Source organism: Coregonus lavaretus (assembly GCF_964263955.1).
Source record: "Coregonus lavaretus genome assembly, chromosome: 5".
Lineage (NCBI taxonomy): Eukaryota > Metazoa > Chordata > Actinopteri > Salmoniformes > Salmonidae > Coregonus > Coregonus lavaretus.
This window is the reverse complement of record NC_139992.1, coordinates 57146509-57160163: the sequence shown is the minus strand read 5'-3', so window position 1 is coordinate 57160163 and position 13655 is coordinate 57146509.

Genomic DNA, 13655 nt, shown 5'->3' with positions numbered 1-13655 from the left:
AGCCCCAAAATTGCCCTCGCTAGAAGCCTGTGTTTCAGACATAAGGAAGTGGATGGCTGAAAACTTTTTACTTTTAAACTCGGACAAAACAGAGATGCTTGTTCTAGGTCCCAAGAAACAAAGAGATCTTCTGTTAAATCTGACAATTCATCTTGATGGTTGTAAAGTCGTCTCAAATAAAACTGTGAAGGACCTCGGCGTTACTCTTGACCCTGATCTCTCTTTTGACGAACATATCAAGACTGTTTCAAGGACAGCTTTTTTCCATCTACGTAACATTGCAAAAATCAGAAATGTTCTGTCCAAAAATGATGCAGAAAAATTAATCCATGCATTTGTTACTTCTAGGTTAGACTACTGCAATGCTCTATTTTCCGGCTACCCGGATAAAGCACTAAATAAACTTCAGTTAGTGCTAAATACGGCTTCTAGAATCCTGACTAGAACCAAGAAATTTGATCATATTACTCCAGTGCTAGCTTCCCTACACTGGCTTCCTGTTAAGGCAAGGGCTGATTTCAAGGTTTTACTGTTAACCTATAAAGCGTTACATGGGCTTGCTCCTACCTATCTTTCCGAGTTGGTCCTGCCGTACATACCAATACGTACGCTACGGTCACAAGACGCAGGCCTCCTAATTGTCCCTAGAATTTCTAAGCAAACAGCGGGAGGCAGGGCTTTCTCCTATAGATCTCCATTTTTATGGAACAGTCTGCCTACCCATGTGAGAGACGCAGACTCGGTCTCAACCTTTAAGTCTTTACTGAAGACTTATCTCTTCAGTAGGTCATATGATTGAGTGTAGTCTGGCCCAGGAGTGTGAAGGTGAACGGAAAGGCTCTGGAGCAACGAACAGCCCTTGCTGTCTCTGCCAGGCCGGTTCCCCTCTCCACTGGGGTTCTCTGCCTCTAACCCTGTTGCAGGGGCTGAGTCACTGGCTTGCTGGTGCTCTTTCATGCCGTCCCTGGGAGGGGTGCGTCACTTGAGTGGGTTGAGTTACTGACGTGATCTTCCTGTCTGGGTTGGCGCCCCCCCTTGGTTTGTGCTGTGGTGGAGACCTCTGTGGGCTATACTCGGCCTTGTCTCAGGATTGTAAGTTGGTGGTTGAGGATATCCCTCTAGTGGTGCGGGGGCTGTGCTTTGGCAGAGTGGGTGGGGTTATATCCTTCCTGTTTGGCCCTGTCCGGGGGTTTCTTCGGATGGGGCCACAGTGTCTCCGGACCGCTCCTGTCTCAGCCTCCAGTATTTATGCTGCAGTAGTTTATGTGTCGGGGGGCTGGGGTTAGTTGGTTATACCTGGAGTACTTCTCCTGTCTTATCCAGTGTCCTGTGTGAATTTAAGTATGCTCTCTCTAATTCTCTCGTTCTCTCTTTCTCTCTGAGAACCTGAGCCCTAGGACCATACGTCAGGACTACCGGGCATGATGACACCTTGCTGTCCCCAGTCCGCCTGGCCTTGCTGCTATTCCAGTTTCAACTGTTCTGCCTGCGGTTACGAAACCCCTACCTGTCCCAGACCTGCTGTTTTCAACTCTTAATGATCGGCTATGAAAAGCCAACTGAGAGACCTGAGCCCTAGGACCATACGTCGGGACTACCGGCCGTGGTGACTCCTTGCTGTCCCCAGTCCGCCTGGCCTTGCTGCTATTCCAGTTTCAACTGTTCTGCCTGCGGTTATGGAACCCCTACCTGTCCCAGACCTGCTGTTTTCAACTCTTAATGATCGGCTATGAAAAGCCAACTGAGATTTATTCCTGATTATTATTTGACCATGCTTGTCACTTATGAACATTTTTGAACATCTTGGCATGGTTCTGTTATAATCTTCACCCGGCACAGCCAGAAGAGGACTGGCCACCCCTCATAGCCTGGTTCCTCTCTAGGTTTCTTCCTAGGTTTTCGCCTTTCTAGGGAGTTTTTCCTAGCCACCGTGCTTCTACACCTGCATTACTAGCTGTTTGGGGTTTTAGGCTGGGTTTCTGTACAGCACTTCGAGATATTAGCTGATGTAAGAAGGGCTATATAAAATAAAATTGATTGATTGATTGTGGACTACAGCAAAAAGAAGAGGACCGAGCATGCCCCCATTCTCACTGACGGGGCTGTAGTGGAGCAGGTTGAGAGCTTCAAGTTCCTTGGTGTCCACATCACCAACAAACAAACATGGTCCAAGCACACCAAGATAGTCGTGAAGAGGGCACGACAAAACCTATTCCCCCTAAGGAGACTGAAAAGATTTGGCATGGGTCCTCAGATCCTCAAAAGGTTCTACAGCTGCACCATCGAGAGCATCCTGACTGGTTGCATCACTGCCTGGTATGGCAACTGCTCGGCCTCCGACCGCAAGGCACTACAGAGGGTAGTGTGTACGGCCCAGTACATCACTGGGGCCAAGCTTCCTGCCATCCAGGACCTCTATACCAGTCAGTGTCAGAGGAAGGCCTTAAAAATAGTCAAAGACTCCAGCCACCCTAGTCATAGACTTTTCTCTCTGCTACTGCCAAGTCTAGGTCCAAGAGGCTTCTAAACAGCTTCTACCCCCAAGCCATAAGACTCCTGAACATCTAATCAAATGGCTACCCAGATTATTTACATTGCCCCCCACCCCTCTTTTACGCTGCTGCTACTCTCTGTTTATTATCTATTCATAGTCACTTTAATAACTCTACCTACATGTACATATTACCCCAATTACCTCGACTAACCGGTGCACCCGCACATTGACTCGGTACCGGTACCCCCTGTATATAGCCTCGCTATTGTTAGTTTTACTGCTGCTCTTTAATTATTTGTTACTTTTATTTCGTATTATTTTATATTGTATATATATATATATATTTTTATTATTATTCTTTCTTAAAACTGCATTGTTGGTTAAGGGCTTGTAAGCATTTCACTGTAAGGTCTACACCTGTTGTATTCAGCGCATGTGACAAATACAATTTGTTTTGATTTGACAGCTGAGACTCAGCCCCCCGCAATTGAGCCCAATTGGGGCGAGGTCATGGATAGCCTCGACTCCCTCCCCTCACTGTCTGACAATGTGGTGTCAGAGAGAGGTCAATTTTTTTCCCATTGTCACACCTTCGCCTGTCGTCTTTGGTATCCCCTTTCCCCTTCCCTAGAGAGCCGTCATTGTCCAGTGTGTGCGGTTCGCATAAACTTGGATTGTAGGAGAGCTCGGGCATAGGTGTCAGGATCTTCGCTCATTGGGCTACCACCCTCAGAACTGTACCCTGCCGTATAATGTGGACCATTATATTGATTTATAGGGTGATAGCCTTCGGAGGGGCCTGGAAGGCCGTTTTGGAGAAACGTGGATAAACGTCAATTCTGCAGTGAGACTGTGAGAGCTTGTTGGATATCTCACCGCATTTCCCTGCTTGCAAGAGCGTAAGGAAGAGAAACATGCTTGAGAATAACCATAGGGTGGGAATGTGGCTCCTTTTATGGAAGTGAGGGTCTCACCTCATTCGCCACTCTACCTGTCTGTCTTCAACAGACGTTTTTGATTGGTACTTCCGAGAGTAGGCGGTCCTTAGCGAACACCCACATATGAGATATCTTACTAATAATATCAGAGAACCGGGGTTACGCAAGTAATCTTCAATTCTGGGCAATATTTGACTCACCAGAATATGGAGCACTACAGGGCTGAAAAAATACCTGACAGTCCAAGCAGAGTTATCAGAAGTGTAGAATTACCGTCATGCATTAAAAATCACACTGTCAGGTTGATTTTCACCCTGTAGATTTGTCATGCACTGCTGTCACAGTACTAATGTTTGGCAACAGATAATTATTTTAGACTATAATTAGACACCTTATATTGTAGGATTATCTGAGATTAGCAGGACCTTCTCTCAAGGTCCATTTATATTTAAAAAGGCACTTCCTGGCTTAGATATACTCATCTATCAAATAGGTCTAGCCAGTGTATCTACCCTGGAGAAACAGCAACCCAAATGTAGTTATGACTCCAAGTACAAGTATTATAATGTCACATCAATGCCCTAGAAAAGACTGATCTTGGGAGTGTATAGAGCACATCACTGTTTCACTGTGGGGAAGAGAAATCTTCTGATAGGCTGAATATTCACTGACTGGCATTCTAATCTCTCATTTTAGCCACTTATGGGCTCCTCTCCAAGGTCTCATCTCATCGGTTCATTTGATGCACCAGTTATGAGAATAGTCCAACAAGACATTGAGAACATTGCCTCAAAGTCACCTTGTGTCCATTTTTTGCCAGCTCTACATCCGTCAGTCTACTGTAAGCTATTTAGAACAACTTTAACCAAAAGTCCCATTAAGACCTTAGGGCTTAGTTTAGTTTATTAGGATCCCCATTAGCTACTGCACATGCAGCAGCTACTCTTCCTGGGGTCCACATAACATGTACAAATACATGACAAAGTACAGAACAGTTATAGACAAGAACAAGATAAGGTATTACAAGTACAAAATAAGAGTTATACACTGAGTATACTAAACATTATGAACACCTTCCTAATATTGAGTTGTGCTCCCCCCCACACACCCCTTTTGCCCTCAGAACATTCTCAATTCGTTGGGGTATGGACTCTACAAGGTGTCGAAAGTGTTCCATAGGGATGCTAGCCCATGTTGATGCCAATGCTTCCCACAGCTGTGTCAAGTTGGCTGGATGTCCTTTGGGTGGTGGACCATTCCTGATACACACGGGAAACTGTTGAGCATGAAAAACCCAGCAGCATTGCAGTTCTTGACACAAACCGGTGCGCCTGGCACCTACTACCATACCCCGTTCAAAGGCACTTACATTTTTTGTCTTGCCCATTCACCCTCAATGGCAAACATACACAATCCATGTCTCAATTGCCTCAAGGCGTAAAAATCCATCTTTCACCTGTCTCCTCCCCTTCATCTACACTGATGTAAGTGGATTTAAGAAGAGACATATATAAGGGATCATAGCTTTCACCGGGATTCACCTGGTCAGTCTATGTCATCGAAAGAGCAGGTGTTCTTACTGTTTAAAAACCTCAGTGTATATTGGAAAGACACCAAGAGACAACAAAGATACTATTTAAACATTATTCATATACATAAATATAAATATATATACAGTGCCTTCGGAAAGTATTCAGACCCCTTGACTTTTCCACATTTTGTTAGGTTACACCTTATTCTAAAATTGATTATTTTATTTTTTTCTACACACAATACCCCATAATGACAAAGCAAAAAAAGCTTTACAGAAGTTTTTGCTAATTTATAAAAAATAAAAAAACTGAAATATCACAAGTATTCAGACCATTTACTCATTACTTTGTTGAAGCACCGTTGGCAGCGATTACAGCATCGAGTCTTCTTGGGTATGACGCTACAAGATTGGCACAGCTGTATTTGGGGAGTTTCTCCCATTCTTCTTTGTAGATCCTCCCAAGCACTGTCAGGTTGGATTGGGAGTGTTGCTGCACAGCTATTTTCAGGTCTCTCCAGAGATGTTCATTCGGGTTCAAGTCCGGGCTCTGGCTGGGCCACTCAAGGACATTCAGAGACTTGTCCCGAAGCCACTCCTGCATTGTCTTGGCTGTGTGCTTAGGGACATGGTCCTGTTGGAAGGTGAACCTTTGTCCCTGTCTGAGGTCCTGAGCACTCTGGAGCAGGTTTTCATCAAGGATCTCTCTGCACTCCGTTCATCTTTGCCTCGATCCTGACTAGTCTCCCAGTCCCAGCCGCTAAAAAACATCCCCACAGCATGATGCTGCCACCACCATGCTTCACCGTAAGGATGTACCAGGTTTCCTCCAGATGTGACGCTTGGCATTCAGGCCAAAGAGTTCAATCTTGGTTTCATCAGACCAGATAATCCTGTTTCTCATTGTCTGTGAGTCTTTAAGAGCCTGCCTTTTACTGAGGAGTGGATTCCGTCTGGTCACTCTACTATAAAGGCATGATTGGTGGAGTGGTGCAGAAATTGTTGTATTTCTGGAAGGTTCTCCCATCTCCACAGAGGAATTCTAGAGCTCTGTCATCATGACCATCCGGTTCTTAATCACCTTCCTGACCCTTCTCTCCCCAATTGCTCAGTTTGGCCGGGCGGCCAGCTCTAGGAAGAGTCTTGGTGGTTCTAAACTTCTTCCATTTAAGAATGATGGAGGCCACTGTGTTCTTGGGGACCTTCAATGCTGCAGACATTTTTTGGTACCCTTCCACAGATCTGTGCCTCGAGACAATTCTGTCTCTGAGCTCTACGGACAGTTCCTTCAACCTCTTGGATTGGTTTTTGCTCTGACATTCACTGTCAACTTATATGGGACCTTATATAGACAGGTGTGTGCCTTTCCAAATCATGTCCAATCAATTGAATTTACCACAGGTGGACTCCAATCAAGTTGTAGAAACATCTCAAGGATGATCAATGGAAACAGGATGCACCTGAGCTCATTTTCGAGTGTCATATCAAAGGGTCTGAATGCTTATGTAAATAAGGTATTTTCTCTTCGTCATTATGGGGTATTGTGTGTAGATTGCTGAGGATTTTTATTTATTTAATCAATTTTAGAATGAGGCTGTAAAGCAACAAAATGTGGAAAAAGTCAAGGGGTCTGAATACTTTCCGAAGGCACAGTATATATATATATATATATATATATATATATATATATATATATATATATATATATATATATATATATATATATATATACAGTGAGGGAAAAAAGTATTTGATCCCCTGCTGATTTTGTACGTTTGCCCACTGACAAAGACATTATCAGTCTATAATTTTAATGGTAGGTTTATTTGAACAGTGAGAGACAGAATAACAACAAAAAAATCAAGAAAAACGCATGTTATAAATTAATTTGCATTTTAATGAGGGAAATAAGTATTTGACCACTCTGCAAAACATGACTTAGTACTTGGTGGCAAAACCCTTGTTGGCAATCACAGAGGTCAGACGTTTCTTGTAGTTGGCCACCAGGTTTGCACACATCTCAGGAGGGATTTTGTCCCACTCCTCTTTGCAGATCTTCTCCAAGTCATTAAGGTTTCGAGCCTGACGTTTGGCAACTCGAACCTTCAGCTCCCTCCACAGATTTTCTATGGGATTAAGGTCTGGAGACTGGCTAGGCCACTCCAGGACCTTAATGTGCTTCTTCTTGAGCCACTCCTTTGTTGCCTTGGCTGTGTGTTTTGGGTCATTGTCATGCTGGAATACCCATCCACGACCCATTTTCAATGCCCTGGCTGAGGGAAGGAGGTTCTCACCCAAGATTTGACGGTACATGGCCCCATCCATTGTCCCTTTGATGCGGTGAAGTTGTCCTGTCCCCTTAGCAGAAAAACACCCCCAAAGCATAATGTTTCCACCTCCATGTTTGACGGTGGGGATGGTGTTCATGGGGTCATAGGCAGCATTCAACCACCTCCAAACACGGCGAGTTGAGTTGATGCCAAAGAGCTCCATTTTGGTCTCATCTGACCACAACACTTTCACCCAGTTCTCCTCTGAATCATTCAGATGTTCATTGGCAAACTTCAGACGGGCATGTATATGTGCTTTCTTGAGCAGGGGGACCTTGCGGGCGCTGCAGGATTTCAGTCCTTCACGGCGTAGTGTGTTATCAATTGTTTTCTTGGTGACTATGGTCCCAGCTGCCTTGAGATCATTGACAAGATCCTCCTGTGTAGTTCTGGGCTGATTCCTCACCGTTCTCATGATCATTGCAACTCCACGAGGTGAGATCTTGCATGGAGCCCCAGGCCGAGGGAGATTGACAGTTATTTTGTGTTTCTTCCATTTGCGAATAATCACACCAACTGTTGTCACCTTCTCACCAAGCTGCTTGGCGATGGTTTTGTAGCCCATTCCAGCCTTGTGTAGGTCTACAATCTTGTCCCTGACATCCTTGGAGAGGTCTTTGGTCTTGGCCATGGTGGAGAGTTTAGAATCTGATTGATTGATTTATTCTGCGGACAGGTGTCTTAAATACAGGTAACAAGCTGAGATTAGGAGCACTCCCTTTAAGAGTGTGTTCCTAATCTCAGCTCGTTACCTGTATAAAAGACACCTGGGAGCCAGAAATCTTTCTGATTGAGAGGGGGTCAAATACTTATTTCCCTCATTAAAATGCAAATCAATTTATAACATTTTTGACATGCGTTTTTCTGGATTTTTTTGTTGTTATTCTGTCTCTCACTGTTCAAATAAACCTACCATTAAAATTATAGACTGATCATTTCTTTGTCAGCGGGCAAACATACAAAATCAGCAGGGGATCAAATACTTTTTTCCCTCACTGTATATACAGTACCAGTCAAATGTTTGGACACACCTACTCATTCAAGGGTTTTTCTTTATTTTTACAATTTTCTACATTGTAGAATAATAGTGAAGACATCAAAGCCATGATATAGAACATATGAAATTATGTAGTAACCAAAAAAGTGTTTAACAAAACATATTTTATATTTGAGATTCTTCAAATATCCACCCTTTGCCTTGATGACAGCTTTGCACATTCCTGGCATTCTCTCAACCAGCTTCACCTGGAATGCTTTTCCAACAGTCTTGAAGGAGTTCCCACATATGCTATGCACCTGTTGGCTGCTTTCCCTTCACTCTGCCATCCGACTAATCTCAAACCATCTCAATTGGGTTGAGGTCGGGGGATTGTGGAGGCCATGTCATCTGATGCAGCACTCAATCACTCTCCTTCTTGGTAAAATAGCCCTTTCACAGCCTGTATGTGTGTTGGGTCATTGTCCTGTTGAAAAACAAATGCTGTGGTAGCCTTGCTGGTTAAGTGTGCCTTGAATTCTAAATAAATCACAGTCAGTGTCACCAGCAAAGCACCCCCACACCATAACACCTCCTCCATGCTTTACGGTGGGAGCTACACATGCTGAGATCATCCGTTCACCCACACCGCGTCTCACAAAGACACGCCAGTTGGAACCAAAAATCTTAAATTTGGACTCCAGACCAAAGGACAACTTTCCACTGGTCTAATGTCCATTGCTCGTGTTACTTGGCCAAAGCAGGTCTCTTCTTATTATTGGTGTCCTTTAGTAGTGGTTTCTTGGTAGCAATTCGACCATGAAGGCCTGATTCACGCAGTCCCCTCTGAACAGTTGATGTTGAGATGTGTCTGTGACTTGAACTCTGTGAAGCATTTATTTGGGCTGCAATTTCTGAGGCTGGTAACTCTAATGAACTTATCCTCTGCAGCAGAGGTAACTCTGGGTCTTCCATTCCTGTGGCGGTCCTCATGAGAATCAATTTCATCATAGCGCTTGATTGTTTTTGCGACTGCACTTAAAGAAACTTTCAAAGTTCTTGAAATGTTCCGTATTGACTGACCTTCATGTCTTAAAGTAATGATGGACTGTAGTTTCTCTTTGCTTATTTGAGCTGTTCTTGCCATAATATGGACTTGGTCTTTTACCAAATAGGGCTATCTTCTGTATACCCCCCTACCTTGTCACAACACAACTGATTGGCTCAAACGCATTAAGAAGGAAATACATTTTAAGAAGGCACACCTGTTAATTGAAATGCATTCCAGGTGACTACCTCATGAAGCTGGTTGAGAGAATGCCAAGAGTGTGCAAAGCTATCAGCAAGGCAAAGGGTGGCTTTTTGAATATATTTTGATTTGTTAAAAAAAAATGGTTACTACATGATTCCATATGTGTTATTTCATAGTTTTGATGTCTTCACTATTATTCTACAATGTAAAAAATAGTAAAAATAAAGAAAAACCCTTGAATGAGTAGGTGTGTCCAAACTTTCGACTGGTACTGTATATAAAGTGTAATATTGGGATGCAAACTCAAAATGTAATACAACTATCTGACAACTTTATGTAAGCCCATAACCATGTGTGTGAGGTGTATACCTTTGTTTCAAAGTACACTTGTTTAAGACTACCAAGAAACCCTGATTTAGCCCACTGCAGTAAAAGGTTATTAAGGGACATTGGCTGCTTATTGAGGCTGCACATTTTATGTTCATTTGACTGCACTCTTGCTCCATTCCGATCCAAAATTGACAGTAGCGTCTGAACCGTTTCCATGAGGTCAAAACGTTTTATTCATTGTGACAGTACATGCAGACCCCAAACAACACAACGGTCTGAGCATGGTGGCACCTCTTGCCCCTATAATTTACCTTTAATAGATTTTCATGAGAGTTACTACAGTAATAATGCATGCCTAGCAAGGCAGTGCTTAGGGCACCTACTGCACCGTAGCCTATGTGTGAGGAAATTGCCTCGATAAGTTACCAACGGGAAATCTCCCGTCCGATTAGAGCAGAAGAAAAAGTAGGAAAAATACATGAGTATCTGGTCAAGTGGCTCTGAAACATCCTCTGGAGAGTTCATAGGCAGCGACTAGTGCAAGAGGAGAAAGCGAGAAGTCAGCAGCGGGAGATTATATACAATCCTCCTGATTAAAACAGAGTCTTAAAATGGAGGGATGGGGAGGATGGTCGGGGGGGGTGGGGAATGGGGACTGGATTTATGGTGATGGTAAAATGGAGGGCAACAGCCCGTCAGCCTTCTCATTACTGCAACTAGCTTACTCCTTTGGGTGTGAGAGACCTCCCTGATGGTGCGCTCGACAGATCCATTACCAGTACTGACCACATTAGAAATGCAAAGAGAGAAGCACTCAAACACATGGGGACCCGTGCACTCCCACTCACATACGGAAATATCAATAACAAAACAGGTGCACATAGACACACTCACACACACATTCTGTTTCATTCAGTCATCACCCTGGCTAGCCCTTAAAAGCTGGCGAAGAGTTCCTCCAGACCTCACTTTAAGGAACTTCTAAGGTTTAGACTGGGTCACTAATGGCCTTTCCCCTGCACACACACGCACACACACTCTCTCTCTTTCTCACTCTCGCTCGCTCTCTCACACACACACTCCCTTCGGACGAGGTGACGCACACCCAATGTCCTTATGCAGAACAAAGTGACTAGCTAATGGAAAAAAACATTTTCTTAAGTACTTTATTTGTTGCACCAGCTGCATCGTTTGCACAGTAATTGCTTCCGTGGTCTGCAGGTTGGAAATGGCCACCTCTAGGGCCATGTAAAGATGCATGATGATGATGACGATGATGACGATAGGCTTTTATGTTGGAGTGCACCAACACAATGAAACAAAGGCTCTGTCCTAGACCAGTTGTCCAAAATGAAGGACAAGGGTATTCTTTATCATAAATTGAGTTAGACAGACGTGAGGGCTGCATCCTGATTCTCCACCCTTCATGTGCACTTGTACACTTCCAGTTGTGGATTTAAAAACAATAGATTGGTGTAAACATTTGCTAGATGGCGTTTCCACCATTGTTAAATCCATTATGACTTCTCGTGGAAAGAGGGTGGAGAATCGGTACACAGACAAGGTCTTAAAGAGATTCTCCAGTATGTTTGCATACTTTTGAAAGTAGCGGTCACGAGCCAAAAGTGGTCCCCGAAAATGGTGTACTACATAATAATAATAAATAATAATAATATGCCATTTAGCAGACGCTTTTATCCAAAGCGACTTACAGTCATGCGTGCATACATTTTTTTGTGTATGGGTGGTCCCGGGGATCGAACCCACTACCTTGGCGTTACAAGCGCCGTGCTCTACCAGCTGAGCTACAGAGGACCACAATGTACATCACATATGTGCCTCTCTGTCTCTCTCTCTCTCTCTCTCTCTCTCTCTCTCTCTCTCTCTCTCTCTCTCTGTCACTCAAATAGTGAGGGAGAGAGAGCGAGAGAAGCTCATTGGCTAAAACTGAAAATGCTATGGGGATGGCCCACGTGGGGGAAAATGTAGAGAAAATGGTGCAGCACAGCTTCCAGAAAAACAGTCGCATTCAAACTAGGGATTTAGTTGCTAACTGAGATAACAGTAATTCTGCTCATAGATTATGCATGTATGAATTACACATTGACACATCCAACCCAAAGCGGAAGGTTTAAAAAACACTTAGTAGTCCCCAAAGTTCCGGAGCATCTCTTTAAGTTCCATACAACCCTGTGAGATCACTCTTCTCCCAAGGACCTGGTAAGGCTCAGGAGCTGGCCTGTTAACAATACCAAGATGCAGGAGTACTGTTAATGTAGTTGTAAACATGTAATACTATGTCTATGCCAGCCCAAAATTGTATAACTATTTGAAGCTCAATGATTGTAATCCAGAAAACGTCATGTTTTTCATTAAACACACACATGCATCAACAGGGTGTGCCATGTCATTCGCACTTTCACAGGCATATGCTCACCACTTTAATATCATAGGCTATCATGTTATCTATCAGTCCTTAACTCCTCTTTAGAGTGCTGTCATGCCCTCCCATCTCCTGTATCCATCTGGTCCCCTGCTCACAGCCATCCTTCATCCTCGATTCAATTGGCAAAAAGCATTTAGCCATTGGAGATGAGTATAATCTTCATCTTAAAATAATCTTAATTGCAGTAATCTTGGGGCCTGTGCGATATCAATGTGTATACTCTGGTGGTGTAGATGGCCCATTCCATCAAATCCTCCTGATACAACTTCGAAATCTCATCGTTTTCATGCATTGGAATAGGAGAAGCTACCAGTAATCCAATAAAGGCATTAGCGTACCATTAGGGGGGCACTTCCTGGCTTGTGAGGGACACACAGGGCCTTGTTTAGCCTAATCGAGCAGCCCTGTTAGTGTTTATTTATGGAAGAAAGATGTCAAAGCACTTAGGATCGGAATGCGCCTCGTCCATTAAGGCCAACGGCCAATGATGAGCTACAGAGAGAACATTTTGGGCCTGGAATTAATCCAAGTACTCATTCAAGGGTTTTCTTTATTTTTACTATTTTCTACATTGTAGAATAATAGTGAAGACATCAACACTATGAAATAACACATATGGAATCATGTAGTAACCAAAAAAGTGTTAAACATCTAAATATATTTTAAATTTGAGATTCTTCAAAGTAGCCACCCTTTGCCTTGATGAAAGCTTTGCACACTCTTGGCATTCTCTCAACCAGTTTCATTAGGTAGTCACCTGGAATGCTTTTCCAACGGTCTTGAAGGAGTTCCCACATATGCTGAGCACTTGTTGGCTGCTTTTCCTTCACTCTACGGTCCAACTCATCCCAAACCATCTCAATTGGGTTGAGGTTGGGTGATTGTGGAGGTCAGGTCATCTGATGCAGCACTCCATCACTCTCATTCGTGGTCAAATAGCCCTTACACAGCCTGGAGGTGTGTTTTGGGTCATTCTCCTGTTAAAAAACAAATGATAGACTCACGAAGTACAAACCAGATGGGATGGCGTATCGCTGTAGAATGCTGTGCTAGCCATGCTGGTTAAGTGTGCCTTGAATTCTAAATAATCACTGACCGTGTCACCAGCAAAGCTTCCCACACCATCACACCTCCTCCTCCATGCTTCATGGTGGGAACCACACATGCAGAGATCATCCATTCACCTTCTCTGCGTCTCCCAAAGACACGGCAGTTGGATCAAAAAATCTCAAATTTGGACTCATCAGACGAAAGGACAGATTTCCACTAGTCTAATGTCTATTGCTCCGGTTTCTTGGCCCAAGCAAGTCTCTTCTTCTTATTGATGTCCTTTAGTAGTGGTTTTTCTGCAGTAATTT